Here is a 19,535-nt window from a genome sequence, read left to right on the forward strand (position 1 = left end):
CTGTCCTGTGAAATAAATCTAAGTCTTAAGCAGGCCTTCACCAGGACTGGAAAACTGATAAAGAACTGGAGAAGGAGATGCTGAATGGGCAGAAACTGCAAGGACCTCAGACTCTGACCGAGGTGAACGGCATCCTCAAAGAGAAGGGGCTGCTCAACACTGGGGGGCTGCCTGTGACCAGGACTCTGCTATCGAGAATTCTCCGTTACCACTTGTGCTGCGAGGTGTTCGATCTGCGGGGTGTCTTAGGCTGAGCCCCAACACCTTGGGGGCTGTAGCTGCAATGATGCTTCAATCCTAGCAGTTGGTCAAAGCAAGCTGTAAGGAGTGAGCACAGAGGGGCAGGAGCAGCGCCCCGCTGATGAGTGCCCCATGAGCCCACCTCGGGGACAGGCCTTCAGCTGCTTCAGGAGAGCCCTGTGGCTCACAGACCTGCTTCAGCCAGAAGTAGAGTCCAGGTTTCCCACGGGGCAGGATGTGCTATAACAGGGCTGTGTCCTGCTGGTTTTGAGGTGTGATCCCGGGTCCCTGCTGGTCAGCATTTCCCCAAGGACCCTCTGGCCGTCCTCATCTGGTTTTCCACGCTGCTTCCTGGGGCCTGGCCTGTCAGTGTGCTGCTGAGAGGGCATAAATCAGGAATGCTCTCCCGTCTTTATCTCCAGTGAGCATCTCCACTGCGGGAAGGACTGATGCTTCATAACCAAATGTATCGATCGGGGTCTGAGCAAGTCTGGGTCTAATGCTACGCTGAAATGGAGTTTGCCATTACGTGTGGAGCTAAATAGTTCATTTTCTGCCATGAGACGGAAGGAAATCACTCAGGGAAGCCTTTGAGATGGACGATCCCAATAGCTGCAAAGCTACGGAGAAAAAAAAATTAAGTTTTTCGGAATTGATTGCAATATTTCGAAAGATATTCTTTACCTCTTCACAAAAATCAAACTTTCCATTTGGACTTGTCAGAGTCAGCTTTTAGTGAGACCTATTTTTTTTTGGTTCTTTTGATTAATGGCAAGGAGCTGTTTTTCTTTTTCTTCACTGTAATAAAAATCAAGCTGTCAGAGGGTGCCCTTCAAAATAGAAATCAGGAGATGATTTGAACAGAATATTAATATTGCTCTTTTAAACCCTAGTGTTCGTATTCTGGTTTAATAAACTAAATTTGCAGCCGATTTCTTCTCTAGAAGGCAAGCGACATTTTGTGGAAATATGAGAGTTTCCGACAGAACTTGATCACAATCTTTCATACATTCTTTCCTATTTACAGATAGCAGTAAGAAGAAAGGCTGGGTCTCATTCTTTTGTGCTTGAATAGGCCAGACAGAATGTGTGATTAGATGAATTTTGGCATCTCAATCATTTTATTGTAGCTATTGTTATCGTTCAGAATTCATGGGGCATAATTTTTAATTCAAGAATAGAGTGGATTTTTCTCTTGGAAAAAAAAAATGATTTCTCAGTTTCCAGCGATAAGGCTCTTTAGAATCCGGCTCGGAGCTAACTGACAACACAATGGAGTGTGCGTTACGATGCGTTGCTTTAATTTCACCCCATCATGGCCTGTCTTAAAACTTTTGCCAATGACAATGTCTTCCAGAAACTGTGCGGCCCCCCTCGGAATCTTCAGCAGGCATCGGGTTTATTTTAGCGGTTCTTTTTATCTGAGCATCCTGAGTTTTTTCTGCCACCAAATTTGCATCAGCCTTGTTCACTGAAACAGTATTTCAAGATTAATGAATTAATCTTCTCCTACACCACCCTGCCAAGATTTTTAGACATCTTTTTTCTCAATTGGGTTTCCCTGGTGGTTTAGAGGGTAAAGTGTCCGCCTGCAATGCAGGAGACCCAGGTTCAGTCCCTGAGTTGGGAAGATCCCCTGGAGAAGGAAATGGCAACCCACTCCAGTACTCTTGCCTGGAAAATCCCATGGACAGAGGAGCCTGGAAGGCTGCAGTCCATGGGGTCGCAAAGAGTCGGACACGACTAAGCGACTTCACATTCACTTTTTTCTCAATTGCTCCTTTTCCCTGTGAGATTTTAATGCTTCAGATGTACTGTATACCTGTCAATGTGCTGTGGCCCTCCGGATGACCATTGTTGTTTAGGTGCTAAGTTGTGTCTGACTGTTTTGCGATCCCGTGGACTGTATAGCCTGCCAGTCTCTTCTGTCCATGGGGTTTCCCAGGCAAGAATTCTGGAGTGGGTTGCTCTTTCCTCCTCCAGGGGATCTTCCTTACACTGGGGTTGAACTTGGGTCTCCCGCATTGCAAGTAGATTCTTTACCCCTGAGCCACCAGGGGAGCCCCCAGATGACCATAAACTATTGTATAATGCTGAGATTCTTTTGCCTCCAAAGAATGGATGTTATCACCTTGGGGCAGTATTCCCACTCCCTACATATACTGAAATATACACACAACACTTCTATCAAGTCACTCTTACATTTTGTTTCCTTAAGGCACTGTATGTGCCAAAAACCTATTGAAATGATTGCTAATGATTGAAAAGTACTTATTATTTATCTGGCTATGCTGGGTTTCAGTTTGCTGCTTGTGGGATCTTTGGTTGTACCTCAAGAACTCTTAGTTTTGACATGTGGGCTCTAGTTCCTTAACCAGCGATCGAACCGCCTTTCCCCTGCTTTGGGAGTGCAGAGTCTTAGCAACTGGATCACCAGGGAAGTCCTTTGGAAAATACTTATTACACTTAATGTGTACTTGTAGTAAAAGATGATACTCACTGAGTGTACACATCCTCTGGGTTAATGTCGACACTGCTGCTGCCGGGCCATAAGGGGCAGTGAGGACTCAGCTGGACTCAAGCTGGACATCCAAAAACTGGTCTTGGTCTACAGGTGTGTCATCAGAATTCAGCCCAGTCCATTAAGGAAGCCAAAGTGCCTTCAGCCACACCTGGTCAGGACACTACGTATTATATCGTGGGGTTTTCACCTTAGTGTGGCTTCAAGGTAACACAGTTTATCTCCCTCCAAGCCTCCTCCTAATCTCTTCAATCTGACCCTGACATCTTCAACCAGGATCAGCTTTGCTTTCTCCACTTTGGTTCTATAATGCCATGTTTTTATTTCCAAGACGGTAAAATAGCAGACTAGGAGAGGAAAAGAAAGAGAAACAACAGGAGGAGACATTGGGAAAGGCATTAGAACGTGTCTGATTGGACAGGGAAGGATTCTGGAAGTGGGAATTATTCTAAAAGCTTATAGGCACTCACAGAATCTTCCCAATGTTTGCGTATCAACATCCTCCTTCTACAATGGGTGATATCAATTAGAATGAAGGTACTTACCGAGGGGTTAAGTGACTTGCCCAAGGTTACCCAGTTAGTAACCTGCAGAGCCAAGATTTGAACGCAGACAAATGAGTCTTGGGGCTGATCTCATCATCATGTACGCCAAGAACATTCCCCATTTCCCAGGTGGCTCCGTCTCTCTCGGCTCATTTTCTCCAAATTCTTCAGTAATTGGTGTTATAACCTGGAATTATGTTTTTCCAATTATCCTTAGCAGAGCTCTTTGGGTGATGTTATTCAACTTTTACTGTTTCAAAGAGTTGTCTAAGGATCTCATTTAAAACGCAGATGACCATTCTCCATGCCTGAAAGAAGATGATCCAGAGGTTCTAAGTGAAGTCCGAAAATCTGTCATTCTATTAAGCACTCCAGTGACTGTCCGTAAGGTGACTCCTATACCCTCTTTCCCTGGGCCTGTGGTTCCACTTCACTCAAATCAACTCCTTGTCATGTTGGATGCATTATTGGGCTTCTATCTAACATTTCCTTCAAGAAGGAAGTTCATCTGCCATTTCTACAGCTTTCTTTGTGTATTAATAGTTTGATGGAACTGCAGCAAAGCCAATTCAGTGGGTGTAATCTAGTCAAGGACCAGAATCAGAGTCAGGCACTCTGTTCCCCAGTGATCAAGGATGTATTTGAAAACAGCTAGACCTTAGGGTAAGTCAGTAAATTATGGCCTGTGGGTCAAATGTGTTTTATTTTTTGTTTTTTGTTTTGTTTGTTTTTGTATTTATAAGTGGTTGAAAAAAGATTTTATGGCATGAAAATTATATAAAATTCCAATTTCAGTATTAATAATTAAAACCTTATCAGAACACATAATTCTCATTTAGTCACATATTTTCTATGCCTGCGTTTGTACTATAAGAGCAGTTACATAGTTGGAACAGAACATGCTGCTCACAAAGTCTGAAATATTTACTAGCTGGCCTTTACAGAGAAAGCTTGAAGGGGAGGGACCGACCGAATCGCCTCCATCTTGTTTTTCTTACCGAGAAAGACCAGGAGTAAAGTTAAAGTCCCTGAAGAGTAGGTAGCGGGGGTGTGTGCGTGCTCTTTTCCTCCTATTAAGGTAGGATAGACTTTTTAAAAGTTTTTTTTATTATTTTTCTTGGCTGCGCCATGCAGCATGTGGGATCTTCATTCCCCAACTGGGGACCAAGTCTGCACCCCCTACAGTGGCAGCGTGACCACCAGGGAAGTCCCAAGACAGGTATTTTTAAACAGTCAGTTGAGCTGGGGGTAGAGACACTGCCCCTCCTCTGAAACCTGAAAAACTGAACACAGGTGTGTGACATGTTAGTGATATAAAACCACCACCATGAGCACACTCCTACAGGGGAAGAGAAACAAGCTGTTGAATCAGCAGGGTCCTCTGTTACTGAGTTTCCTTGACTATTTGCTATTTGTTCACCCACGTTGTCATCTGCCAGTGTATTCTAATGGCCTTGTGGGGAACCAGCATCAAGGATTTAAGAAAGATATATGTGAGGAAACCTACTTGACAATCATAACTCCATCTTTTTCCTCGCAGTTGTCTCTGCCTGGTGTTGTTGGACACTACTTGTGGAATATTTTGGCCTGGCTTCTGGAGCCCTGTTATTTTAAGAAAACAGTTTGAGAATGAATAGTCTAAAACACAAGTGAACTCTTCAGTCCTTTATTGCAAGACTGGTGCCTGAAATTTTCCAGGGAGAGAATCTCAAAGTGACTCCATCATCAACCAACAACTATATAATTGTACCATGACAACGATTTTTATACAGTCTGGGTGCCTGGATATGTATGTTCCTACAAGTGCATAATGTGAACATCTCTGACAAGTTTGTTTGGGGTTCATTAGTGTAAGCACATGCCAGTCCCCTGAGCATGAGTCCGTGAGGTGACAGAATTCCTAGGATGCACTTTTTTTTCTATTGTAAATTAGAAAAGTTGGCTAGGGTACGTGCTCCCTAATCATGTTCCGAAGGTGAGGAGAAGGCTGTCCTGGCTCCAGTTGTCAATCTGTGTCTAGAAATTTCACCAATAATTTCTAGCCTGGGAGTGCTTGACTTGGGGACCCCTGGAGCTAATTGGATTCACTGATTTTCTGTAAAATCCCCGCCTGTCATCAGCTCAGCAGTAGGTATGATACTGAAGCTCTAATGAACCCAGGGATAGCTTTGAGTCGGTCTGATTTCTTTGGAGTGAATTATCAGGCCGTAAATTTGGATTTTTAGGGAGGAAACTTCTTGTATTGTCTCTTACAACCTTTCATTAGGATCCAAGCTATTTAAGAAGGTGATCAGGTTTCATCCTGGAAGACACGCCATTCTTGCAGAAAGGTTGTTAGAATCTAAGAACTCGTCAGTCAGGTGGAGCTTGGTTAGAACCTGCAAGGAAAATGAATCTGGAATTCTTGTTAACTGGGAACTGACCTGCTCCACAACAGCAACAGAAAAACCCATCCCAGGGAGTGGGGAGCCGGTGACCTGGGCTCTGGGTTGCTGCCTGAGTTGTTTTGCTTTGGTAGCTAGTTTCTTTGGTGCTTCCATGTCAGAGCAGAATTCACTTGCAAACCTGTTTTATCTCGCTCTGGGAGTTCCCCATCTCTAAAAACAGAGACTGTCCTGTCACGGAGTACCGTCCTCTGGGAGGAACAGGAATACATTTGGATGGGCTCCAGCACGCCTGGCTGTTCTTTGATATCACAGATGAGGCCACCAGTCTTTTCTTAGCAGGGCACTCACAGGAGCTGTCTGTGGTGAAGGGGACATGGGCTACACTGTCTGCAGATAGTCACCACTTCCATTTGGGCTGAAGTGCTGTGGTCTTTGTCAGAATCTTCTCCTGATGTTATTTTTATCTAGGTCAGAAAAATATGTTTACATCCTTATGTTTAGTTAGATGTAAATGTAAAATGCCTCCCTTCCCCAAACATACCCCATCAGCCACCTGAAAATCCCTCAAGGACCCAAATGTTCTTAAGAAATGTGGGTGTTTATTGTCAAGAAGCAGTTTGCTTTTATGGCGATGGAGAACTTGAGAACCCGCAGAGAAAACACACTTGTATATTGCTATACCCTTGGCTCAGACTAGCAATGTAATACCCTGCCCCATCAACCAAGGTCCAATTGATTACACCGATTTTATTCTTGTTCGAGAAGCCCTCGGGCCCTTGCTGCGGCTCCCACCCAGGGACCAGCGTAGACACGCGAGGAAAGACTTGTTAAGTCACGTAGCCCTATCATCTGATCCCTCTGGTGTGTCTCTCTGATGCCTGGACTTGCTTGGATTTGAGTGATGCCAGGAGTGGGTCGTCAGTGTGTTCACTTGGGAGTGGATAATATATTCTCTTTTGGATTCAATTTTTTTTCCCCATTTCTTGAGTTTTTTTCAATCATTCCTGGGAAGCTGACTCTCTTTAGGGCTTCCTCCCTCCTCCTCCTCCTCTGGGTATTTTCTGATATTTACCCACCAAGGGGGATGAGGCTTGTCTCAGACCTCCAATTCGTAGTCATCCATTTGCTCCTCTCTGTTCACTGTGGATTCCTTTGCGACGCAAGCTTTCCTCCCGCCTTCACTGTGTCATTGTCATTGCTGCGTGTCTGCACATCCCCTTCATTTTTTCTCAGCCCCTTCACTCTGTGTACTGTTGATGAGTCCGTGTGAGAGAAAGGGAGCGTGGGAAGAGAGACACGTGGGGACCAGGAGCAGCCCTCGCTAGGGACTTCGGGAGCCAATGGTTGGGCTCAGGGCTGACTTGGAGTCAGAGATGCCAATGTGGAGAAAAGACTGGAGATGCTGGCATTCCGAGATCTGAGATGGAAACTGTGAAACTGAAAAACAGGCTCTTGCAATTCCACCACCTGCCATTTTTTTGGCTTACATTGCTGGCCTGGATTTTCAGCTTGAACTAGTTTTCTTCCAGACCACTGTCTCTTACCTTTGTTCTCTGTTCTCTCCATGACTGTTCTTTTCCATAACCAGAGATGATGATCTGAGGGGTAGAGGGGGATCCTTGAGATTATCCCGTGCAGCCCGCTTTCAATCTGACATGAAGACTCAGGCCCCAGAGTGGTGATGGCATCTTCAAGGTCATGTGGAAGCTGGTGGAGGAGCCAGGACCAGCAGCCCAGCTCCTGAATCCCATGCCAAAGCTGTCTTCTCTAATGGGTCCCTGGTTCAATCTGTGGAGTTCAGAAAAGGGGACTTCTGCTGAAGCCGCTGCCTCCGAGCATGCTCAGAAAGTAACAGTGTACATCTATTTGTCAGAGAGATGTGGCAAAGAAAAGAGCCCACAGCCCTGAGAGAGGAAATATCAGATCAACCTTCAGTGAGCCTTCCTCTTCTGCAGGAAAACTGACATGAACATAGCACGTGACACCAAATAAAGTGATTTGACTTGAATGCTACCGTTATTAACATCTTCTGGGTTTTCTCCCCTTCAAAAAATAAGGTGTTTCCTCTCTTTTTAAACAACAAAGAGTCAAATTTTAAGACAAGTGTTATGAGGCACTATTTAATCATCCAAAGTCTCTTTACCTATAATTCTTGAACCAGGTGATACATAATTGGATAATTATAATTTGGAATCTGAAATAAAGTCTTTTAAGTAGATACTACGGTAGGCAGCAACATGTATGACTACTAATAAAGCGACATGCCCTGGTTGTAAATTCCTTTGTCTCCGATACTGTTTATGATTTGCCCTTGAGCTGTCCTGTGGTCTGTTACCTAGTCATTGCTTTTTTTTCATTGACATGTACATGTGAAAATGGAGCTGTTGAGAATGTGCTGTAACCTACATGGAAACTCCTCTCAACCATAAATGAGCTTTTCTAGGGTGTTAATTATATAATTTCCTGATTCTTAACCTTAAAATATTATTCACAAATGGCAACATCTCAAAATAAAGGTGAGAAGAGGTACTTATCTTCTATTTTGGTTTGGAATACTTGAAACTAAGAACCTGATTTATTTCTCATGTTACAAGATGTAAAAAAGAAAGGAAATATCATCTAAAAATTTCTCCAAAGATCTTTGTGACTTCACACTCTAGCTTTGTTCACTATAATAGGCAGATTTCAGGTTGAATGTTGTCTCTAAGGTATCAGAGAACCATAAAGCTGATTGAATGAAGCATCCGGACAAGAAATCATCTTGAGGTTTGGAGGGTGGTGGTGAAGAAATGACAGGTAAGCATGGAGATTTTACCCAAGATGAGGACGTTCTTTCTAGAGACCTGGAAGGATCGGATGTCAGTAGATACACGTGTCGCTTCCACCTTTCGTGTGTCTCAAGGCCTGAATTGTGTACTCATGTACATTTGGTATTTACACCCTTCCTTTTAGAGCATCTTTGGTTAGAATTATGTCCTTGTCTCTGATCATAGCCTCTGTAAGTACCTTAGGTGTGTGGACAGTGTCGGGCATCCCCCTCCAGGGCACAAACCTTGTACATCCTCCTCCATACAGCGGTACAGAGTTTTATAAAACAAAGATGTGCAGCATGATGAATCTGGGAGTTGGGTATGGGAACTAAGAGCCTTGGTAAGTGGTCGGTCTTTTAAAACTTTATCTCCCTTAGGTTCTCTGTTCTTTGGGTGTGTTCCTATTTTGGGTCTTTCTATTTTACCAGGTATTTCTGGTTTTCAGAAATTTCTGGTTTCTGTGTTTCTGGTTTTCAGGTACCCACACTGGGAGGAGAGCAGCTCAACCCTTGCAAGGCTTCCCTAGAATAGGCACTCAGATTCCCAACCCTCACAAGGTACATCTTACACCGTCTCACTCTTGTCCCTGAGCAACTCTGATAACACCCCCACTTCACCCCTCTTCATCGGAAGCACCAAGCCACCACTTTCCTGCCTTGACCAACCCCATTTACTAAGAGTTAATCTGAGTCCCATCCTAGGTGACTCCATGGACAGTCATTTGAGGAATGCCTCCTGACTCACAGTGGTAGAACCACCCTGCCTGGGACTGCCCTCGTGTGCAGCCCAGAGACTCAGGCCAGACCCCACTCATGGGCTACAGTCCATGAGGTCACAAAGCGTCAGACATGACTTAGCAACTGAACAGCAACAGGCTGGTCATGGCGCTGGCCCAGGCACGTCCTTATTGGAAAGGCAGACTCGACAGATTCCTTGAAATTAGCCTCCAACTATTTTCTTTTTGTTTTCAGTTTTACTTATTAATTTAAATTTTTTAAATTTAGATTTTGTTTTATACTAGAGTATAGTTGATTTACAATGTTGTGTTAGTTTCAGGTGTATGGTAGTAATTCAGTTATACATATACATATATCCGTTTTTTTAGCTTCTTTTCCCATATACATTGTTTCATAAATTTCCCTGCACTGTACAGTATTGTCCTTGTTGAGTATTTTTTATATAGTAGTGCATACATGCTAATTCCAAAATCCTAATTTATCCCTCCCCCCATCTTTCACCTTTGGTAACCATGAGTTTGTTTCTGAAATCCATGGGTCTGTTTTGTAAAGAAGTTCATTTGTATCATTTGTTTAGATTCCATATGTATGTGGTGTATGATACTTGTCTTTGACTTACTCCATTCAGTATGATAGAGCCTCCAGGGATTTTCATTCTTTGATGACGATGACAGACCCTCCCCTTCCCCAAGGTGTTAGGATTATATCAAGGATATGGCTGTACTTTGTACCAACCCACACAGTCTGCTTCTCATCCTTCTGAACTTCCTTACAGAAACGTTCCATCAAAGAAGGATGTACCAGCAGAGATATGCTCAAAGGATGCTTCCAGGTACTCACATGTGCTCTTGGGGACTGAGGCAGGATGGGCAGACACCTAGCATTTCACTCTTGGGAAAAACGATGATGAATGTTTCCAAGTCTGTTTCTGGGGATAATTCTTCACTGCTTTGTGCTACCCGAAGTGTGTGTGCCATGTCCGACTCTTTGCAACCTCAGGAATTGTAGCCCTCCAGGCTTCTCTATGGAACATTCCAGGCAAGAGTACTGGAGCGGGTTGCTATTTCCTACTCCAGGGGATTTTCCTGACCCAGGGATTGAGCCGATGTCTCTTGCATCTCCTGCATTGGCAGGCAGATTTTCTACCACTGTGCCACCTGGGAAACCCACCTATAGAATAAACTGCAAACTCCTTTCCAGGAGGCATATATCTCTTTATGACTGTATTACTCCTAAAACCTTGTTCTTTAACATTCCTCCCCACCGCACCCCCACCTCCACACTATGTTACAGATTAGTCATCAACATTTATTCACTCAACAAGCATCCATTGCTGGCACGTGGTAAAGCAGGTCTGTGTTAGAACTGGGGCAAGGACTTCCCTGGCAGTCCAGTGGTTAAGAACCTGGGCTTCACTGCAGGAAGCGCAGGTTCCATCCCTGGTTGTGGATCTAAGATCCATGCATGCTGTAGAGTGTGGCCAAAAAAAAAAAAAAAAAAACTGGAGAAAATCAGTGGACAAATGGGTCCCACTGGTGAGTTCTCTCCAGAGCAGGCTCATCCCTTCTGGATGCTCTGTTACTTGCTCACCCTTCTCTGATAGACAGCATTTACAACTTAGTGATTTCTCTTACAACCCACTTGTTCCCAGAGATCTTCTCTGACCCCGAGCTTTAAGTTTCCTTCCTTTGTGCTATTCTACCATGGAAGGTGTATTTCTGCCATAGCAAGGATCACCCTTATTTTAGCCAATTGTTTATTTCTGTGACCTGCTTTCTCCAGCCCTCCCTTCAGCTCAACACTGATGTTCAAAGTCTTGCAATTTTAAAGCAAGATCTATGTCTCGTTCACATTTTTTATCCTAGGGGCCTTGTATAGCATCGGGCACATACTGAACATTCAATAAATATGTTATAGAATCAGTGAACGACTAATTTACTGAGGCTACTCTGATTTTGTGTTATCCCATGTACAGAATCATAGATTGATAAAACTGGAGGCATGAGGGAATATATACGACCATTTCTAACCCTCCATGTTATAGATGACACATGTTTTAGCTGAATCACAGGAAGTGATGCAAATACCAAATACGTAGTGTTTGGAGCTGCAGAAAATCTGTGAACAGAAATAATAATAACCAAAGTGCGATAAGATACTTCCGTTCAGCCGTTAGCCTAAGTTCTAGTCACTACAACAGGTAGGACCTTTGTGTCACGATAGATTATGTTGAAGTCTGTTCTGCTTTGTTGAGTTCAAGCTTCAGAGTCAAGGGCCATCAAACACTTACTCAGCTGTGAGCTTGATGATGAATCATGAGTTACTCATCTGCCATCTTGCAGCCCCACGCGTGCAGAGACGTTCAGAGAACGATTTCAAGGGAGAGGGAGATGAACCATTCAAGTTTAGGGTAGAACGCCTGAGACAGATTCAAGTGGAGAGGAGGGGGTGGAAATGGTTTTTATTAGGTGAATGGAGGTGAGACTTGAGTCTGGTGTCTGGAGGAGCTATGAGGCAGGAAGGAAGGGGAGGAGATGGCTTCTCTAGAGGAAATTAACTTTTTTTTATCCTCTGATGTATCCTCTTTTCATTATCTCTTGCTTTTCGTTTTCTTCTCTCCTTGTGTTTCTCCCATAGAAATTGCTGTCTGTCTCTGGCAACAGTTCAGTTCTTTAAAATGCAGCCACCTGTGTGTGCTGGGGAGCATATGCTTTTCATCTTCTGCTAAGTTGCCTTTAGAGTCGGTTAAGTTCTACCAGCATGGACTATGCCCAAGAAAACGTCCAGCAACTTGTGGAATGTGATTAAACTTTGATAAAGACAGTTCTTTTATTTCTAGATTGAAGTATAGCTGATGTATATTATGATATAAATTATAGGGGTACGATACAGTGATTCAGAATTTTTAAAAGTTGTACTCCATTTATAGCTATTATAAAATATTGGTTGTGTTTCCTGTATTGTACAATATATCCTTGTAGCTTATTTTAAACCTAATAGTCTGTACCTTTTAATCCCCTACCTCTATAAAATTGCCCCTCCCTTCTTCCCTTGCCCCGTTGGTAACCACTAGTTTGCTCTCTGTATCTGTGAGTCGGCTGCTTTTTTGTTATATTCACTAGTTCCTTGTATTTTTTTAGATTCCACATGTAAGTGATGTCATGCAGTCTTTTTCTTTGACTTCTTTCACTTAGCATAATGCCCTCCACGTCCATCCAGGCAAATGGCAAGTTTTGTTCTTTATGGCTGAGTAGTATTCCATTGTATATTTACACTATATCTTCTTTATCCATCCATCTACTGATGGATACTTAGGTTGCTTCTAAATCTTGTCAACTGTAAATAATACTGCTATGAACACTGCAGTGCATGTGTCTTTTTGAATTAGTGTTGTTTTTTTTAAAGATATAAACACAGGAGAGAAATTGCTGGGTCATATGATAGTTCTATTTTTAGTTTTTTGAGAAACCTCTGGACCATTTTCTACAGTGACTGCACCAATTCACATTCCTACCAACAGTGTATGAGGGTTCCCTTTTCTCCACATCCTCATCAACATTTGTTATTTGTGTTCTTTTTTGATGACAGCAGTTCTGACAGGTGTGGGGTGATAACTCATTGCTGTTTTGATTTGCATTTCCCTGAGGATTAGCAATGTTGCGCATCTCTCATGAGTGATCAGGGCAATTCTTAAGCTAAAAAGTGACTTTTCTCACTGACAGTTCATGACCAGGCCAATTGGATTTTTGAAGCATGTCCTCCACCTGGTGACACGCTTCTCTAACTGGTGGGTACTGTCCTTATTCAGCCTTTTAGTCCATCAGCTTATAATTGTTAAAACTGGCCAAAAAGAGAAAACAAAACACCTTTTTAAAAAATGTCTAACTAAAACTAAAACTCCCTTAATGCAGTAAGGTCTTGAACCATGTCCATTAAAAGAAAATTGTTTTCAATATGAAAAGGAGTTAACAAAGCTTCTAATATTTATAAATGCAAAATAATGACTTTAAGTTTAGAGTTTATGTCTTCAAGCAAAATTTGCCAAGAAGTACTCACCACTCCAGTATTCTCGGACTCTACTGGTGGCTCAGTTGGTAAAGAATCTGCCTGCAATGCAGGAGGCCCTGGTTCGATTCCTGGGTTGGGAAGGATAGGCTATTCACTCCAGTAATCTTTGATTTCCCTTGCGGCTCAGCTGGTAAAGCATCCACCTGAAATCGGGAGACCTGGGTTTGATCCCTGGGTTGGGAAGGTCCCCCTGGAGAAGGGAAAGGCTACCCACTCCAGTATTCTGGCCTGGAGAAGTCCATGGACTGTATAGTCCATAGTCTCAAAGAGTCAGACACGACTGATCGACTTTCGCTTTCACTCGCCATCACCTGGATGTTCTTTCTCTGGGCCATCAGGCTGCTCAGGAGCTAACTACTCCCTTATCCTGTTTTATCACGTGCATTTGTTTATGGCCTGTGTTCTTCTACAAACTTGGAGGTCAAGTCACGCAAACGAAGGTCATTTTGATAGTTACTGTTCATTACCTAGAAATTTGATAAATATTTTTATCCTCGCATTTTTATTCCAGTACAATGTTTTATCCCAGTAACATGCTCTTTCGTGTGTGTACAATTTCAAATGTTTTCTTTTCTCACTTTCCTGATTCCCTTGTTGGTCAGGCAAACCTATATATTAATAAAAGCCTAACGAATGCTATGCAACTCCTGGGTCTGAGCTTCTGAGAGGAAGAGGAGGGATGGTGAGGAACTAAGGATCTTCGGTTCAGAAAGACTGTCATGATTTTTTTTTTTCCCCTCAGCATGTGACGCTAATGTGCCCAGCAAGGAAAACACCGGAACTCCTTTGTTTCTATATTTCCGACCGTGTTAATCATCATCTGTTTTATCAGAAACTTTTCATTTCCTTGAAATATGCAATTTTAAGAGGATTTGGTACATTCTTAAGTATCTCTACTCCATCTTTTAGCAAGTATTTTTTCATGAAGCCATGTCAAAATTCATAATGGAGTTTGATATAATTTTAAATATTTGATGGATTTTTAATTTTTAATATTTGAATAGCTTATATATGACATAGTAAAATATTCAAAGCCTATAAAGGTTATATATGAAAAGTAAACCTTTCCACATTCCCTGCCTGCGTTTCCCTATTTTCCAGAAACAAGCAAGATTACTCATTTCTTATGTATCTTCCAAACATATACTTATATATGCAGAGTATTTATACTTGCCCCTCCTTCTTTGGACAAATAGGAGTATGTTACACACTGTTCTGAATTTTGTTTTCCTCACATATCTACATATCTCAGAAAATGTTCCAAATTGGTATTTATTGAAATACCATCTCATTATTTTTGTTGTTGTTGCTTAGTCACTAAGTTGTGTCCAGCTATTTTGTAACCCCATGGACTGCAACCCGCCAGATTCCTCTGTCCACGAGATTTCCCAGGCAAGAATACTGGAGCGGGTTGCCATTTCCTTCTCCAGGGGATCTTCCCAGCCAAGAGATTGAACCCGTGTCTCCTTCATTGGCAGGCGTATCCTTAACCACTGAACCACCTCGTTGCACTTTATTCTCGCGTATGGAAATACCATAATTTATTTAACCAGTTCCATACTGATGAACACCTAAGTTTTTTCCAATAGTTTGCTGTTACCCTTCACTCTGCAATAACCACCCTTGTCCATATGTCTTTGTGCACAACTGTGAAACTACCTGCAGGGTGGAGTATTAGACCCACACTGCTCAGTTGAAGGCAATAGAAACACATTCAGTTTCCATAGGTGTTGTCAAATTGCTCTCCAAAGACGTTCCCCTAATTTAGACTCACAATAATGTGGCTTGAGAATATGGGTTTCTTTTTAAAATGTGCACCATCTATAACCTGCTCAATATTTGCCTCTACATCTTGCAATCAGCAACTAAATGAATCTACCAGACACTACATGTAATTAAGAGCCCATTACAGTTACTCCTGAAATTAGTCAGTGTGATGCTCCATCTCACCTTCTTCAGCTGATTAAATGCACGCTTAACATCCATGCCTCAACGTGCAATCCCGCCAGCATTCGTGGCTACACCCAGAGCATTTGACAGCGATACTCACTGACAGGAGAGAGAGTGTTCTGTGTGTTTTAGACAAATAAAGATCAATGTCTTCAGCCAGATGCTGTTTTGTTAGACAAGTATTTAAACTCTGATCTTATATCTTAAAATTCAGCACAGTATTAACCATGATGGGAAGTTCAGCAGGTGTTTGCTTTCCTTGCCGAAAACTGTCTGCACTTTTGATGTTGGCTCATAATCAGATCGTTCAGAGTCAGCCTGAAACAATTCTGATTTTCACATGTCAATAAAAATAGAAATGGTTTCCACCTACAATTTTAGAATTAGGACTGTTAGTTTTATTATTATTACTACTGGAATAAATATTTTATAATGAAGATTTCTTGTAAGTAATTACTTTTTCATTTTGGAAATTCTTAGTTGACGGCAGGAGGTTCCTTTTTTTCTCTGTGATGTGTTACAACCAAACCCATTACCTTGTCTGAATCCTGAGGTGAATCCTCATACCTTGCTTTGTCAATTTGGCTCAATGCCCTGACGGTTCTGGACATCAGCCTGCCATCTACATTTGGGATCAGTGTTTTCTTAATAGGATGTAAGCTTATAACAGCCTGATGGTACAAATCATGACTTTTCACTCTTGTAAAAGTAAAGCAACTAGCAAGGAATTCGTTATGAAAGACCTATTCCATTAATACGAAGCTTTAACTTTGCTAATTCTAAAGTCAGAAGTTGAAGCCAACTTTTACTTTTTATTGATGTGTTCAAAGTGGTCAGTGAAATGTCTGTTTCTAAGTGCTAAATAAATGCTTCTCACAAAGGAGAGTAGCAGTGATCCATAAACTACTACAAAAAGGCGTGATTGCAATTCTTTTTTTTTTTTTTTTTAGGCCATATCATGCAGAATGCAGGATCTAAGTTTCCCACCCAGGGATTGAACCCACATCCCACACAGTGGAAGGACAAGGTCTTAATCACTGGAACACCAGGGAAGTCCCATGGTCACAATTCTCATCTTCTATTCTTCTATTTCTATTCTTTATAATCTACTTTCTTTCTGACTATTTCATTCTCTAGCCTTACCTTTTAATGAGTTTTCACCCCTCACTCCATTAACATCCTGCTTATCCAAGTCAAATTGGATGTATTCCAAACCAAACATATGTCACTCCAAACCAGCTCCTCCTCTAGAGTTCCCTGTGTCAGTGAGCAGTGTCACCGTGCATCCATGCCATGCTAACATCTTCTCCTCCTTCCTCTGCCCATCAGTCACCAAATACTGTTGAGTCCTCCTCAGTTCAGTTCAGTTCAGTTGCTCAGTCGTGTCCGACTCTTTGCGACCCCATGAATCGCAGCACGCCAGGCCTCCCTGTCCATCACCAACTCCTGGAGTTCACCCAGACTCACGTCCATCGAGTCAGTGATGCCATCCAGCCATCGCATCCTCTGTCGTCCCCTTCTCCTTCTGCCCTCAATCCCTCCCAGCATCAGAGTCTTTTCTAATGAGTCAACTCTTTACATGAGGTGGCCAAAGTACTGGAGTTTCAGCTTTAGCATCATTCCTTCCAAAGAAATCCCAGGGCTGATCTCCTTCAGAATGGACTGGTTGGATCTCCTTGCAGTCCAAGGGACTCTCAAGAGTCTTCTCCAATACCACAGTTCAAAAGCATCAGTTCTTAGGCACTCAACCTTCTTCACAGTCCAACTCTCACATCCATACATGACTACTGGAAAAACCATAGCCTTGACTAGACAGACATTTGTTGGCAAAGTAATGTCTCTGCTTTTCAATATGCTATCTAGGTTGATCATAACTTTTCTTCCAAGGAGTAAGCGTCTTTTAATTTCATGACTGCAGTCACCATCTGCAGTGATTTTGGAGCCCCCCAAAATAAAGTCTGACATTGTTTCCACTGTTTCCCCATCTATTTTCCATGAAGTGATGGGACCAGATGCCATGATCTTCATTTTCTGAATGTTGAGCTTTAAGCCAACTTTATCACTCTCCACTTTCATTTTCATCAAGAGGCTTTTTTGTTCCTCTTCACTTTCTGCCATAAGGGTGGTGTCATCTGCATATCTGAGGTTATTGATAATTCTCCCGGCAATCTTGAGTCCTCCTAATACCTCTCAAATCCGTCCACTTCTCTCCCTGTTTAGGCTTACTTGGACACAGCCTCCTAAATGAAATCCCACATTGACTCGTTAATTCTAAGTCACTTTTCTACATAGAAGGGCATAAGGGTAACATTTGTATTGTAAGCCAAGACAAATTAAAATGGACCAGATTTACCCTTTCACTTGAAAAGCTAGAAGACTAGGAAAAATAGGTGAAACAAAAGTCCTCGGGACATTGGACATCAGGCCCACCAGGCAATAAAAGACAGAGATACGAGACAAGGAAACAAGCCAGGCTGAGTCCCATGGATGATCCAGAGTATGATGTGGAGAACATTTCCAGGTCATGATGCCAGCTAGAGAAGCTGAACCTCCCCTCAATGAATGAGAGTTTTGCCAGCCACACAAGAAGCTCAGGGGCACCAGCAGGGGGACTGACTGGGAGCCCTGTAATGATGAACGACCAGGAGAAGAACTCTCGCTCCTCACCGGGAGGCACTCTCAAGGGGAATCCTACTGCAAAACAGCAAATGGCCAGGGAAGTGCTCTAATTCCCTCCAGGCCTGAGATTGGCATCCTCCACACAGCATGGTTGGGTGGCACAAATAAAAGGAACCCAACCACAATGAGAACCTGGTCCAGGTTGACTCTTGGTCCTCTTGGACAGAGAACCCCTTCCCCCACCTAAAGGCACTTGATACTTTGAGAAAACTACATCCCATCACCCCAAGAAGTACCATCAGGGACCAGCGGGAGCCCCAGTGGCACCAAAGAAAACAAGCAGCAAAGTAATATCACATGGCCCTGAAAACTAACTTGTGCTGAAACCACGGTCTCACAATTAGGCCAGGACCTGTGGGCTAAACCCAAATGTGGTGACTGCCTAGTATCATAAAAGAGCCTTTAATAAATAGGACCTAGAGTCTGCTAAGGAAAAAAAAAAAAAAGTCCAGGAAATAATTTTAAAAAGCCAGACTTTTAAAACAGTGATCAGGAGTTCCCTGGTGGTACAGTGGATAAGAATCTGCCTGCCTATGCAAGGGACATGGGTTCAATCCCTGGTTTAGGAAGATTCCACTTGCTGTGGAGCAACTAAGCCAGTATGCCACAACTGCTGAGTTGCAGCTACTGAAGCCTGTGCGCCCAGAGGCCTGTGCTCCTCCGCAACAAGAGAAGTCCCTGAAATGAGAAGCACGTGCACCCAATGAAAAGTGGCCCCTTCTTGCAATTAGAGAAAGCCTGCATGCAGCAATGAAGACCCATCACAACCAAAAATAAATTTTAAAAAATTAAAAAAAAAACAATGATCATAAAAATGCCTCACCAAGGTATTACAAATTCTCTTGAAACAAATGAAAAAAAAAAAAAAAGGAAAATCTCAGCAAAGAAATTAAAGTGATTTAAGAAAGAGCCAAATGGAAATTATACAACTAAATAAAGAAATAAGAGAAATAAAATCTAGGTTGAGTATAGCAGAGAATAGCAGAGAATAGAATCAGTGAAATTGAAGACAGATTGATAGAATTTATCCAATCTGAACAACAGAAGGAAATAGAAAAAATAAAAAGAATGACAGGAACCTGAGGGACAATATCAGGAGATCTAACATTTGTATCAGTGGAGTCTCAGAAGAAGAAGAGAAAGAAAGTGGGACTGAAAGAGTATTCAAGTAAATACTGGCTGCTGCTGCTGCTGCTGCTGCTAAGTCGCTTCAGTCGTGTCCGACTCTGTGCGACCCCATAGACGGCAGCCCACTGGGCTCCCCCGTCCCTGGGATTCTCCAGGCAAGAACACTGGAGTGGGTAATACTGGCTGCACCATTTGGCAAAAGACTACACTTTAATAGCAAGGATTTCTTTCAATCTCTTTCTCTAACAGATGAGGGATAGGTGGTCCTTCTGGCTTTTTAGAGCATTGCAATGACTATGGAGGACTTAGCGCCAATGGACCTGAGTTTCATTCATAGCATTTCCTCAAACTCTTATCACAGAGGTCTCTGAGCTGGCCCTTCATGCTGCCTTTCCTGTATCATGGTTTCCAATATTCCTTCAATTCTGTGACTGTATTGGAAAATGCCTTTTAGCTAATTCCTCCCCCCC

General features: G+C 42.7%; 1 long non-coding RNA gene across 1 annotated transcript; it reads left to right on the plus strand.

Moving 5' to 3' along the window:
• The first annotated feature begins 4,903 nt into the window (after positions 1-4,903).
• LOC133259019 (uncharacterized) lies at positions 4,904-16,535 on the plus strand. The gene is made up of 4 exons (XR_009740234.1): positions 4,904-8,489; positions 8,981-9,060; positions 10,016-10,072; positions 16,209-16,535. It is a non-coding gene; the product is annotated as an uncharacterized LOC133259019 (long non-coding RNA).
• The last annotated feature ends 3,000 nt before the right edge of the window (positions 16,536-19,535 follow it).

This window comes from Bos javanicus, chromosome 13, assembly GCF_032452875.1.
Source record: "Bos javanicus breed banteng chromosome 13, ARS-OSU_banteng_1.0, whole genome shotgun sequence".
Taxonomy (NCBI): domain Eukaryota; kingdom Metazoa; phylum Chordata; class Mammalia; order Artiodactyla; family Bovidae; genus Bos; species Bos javanicus.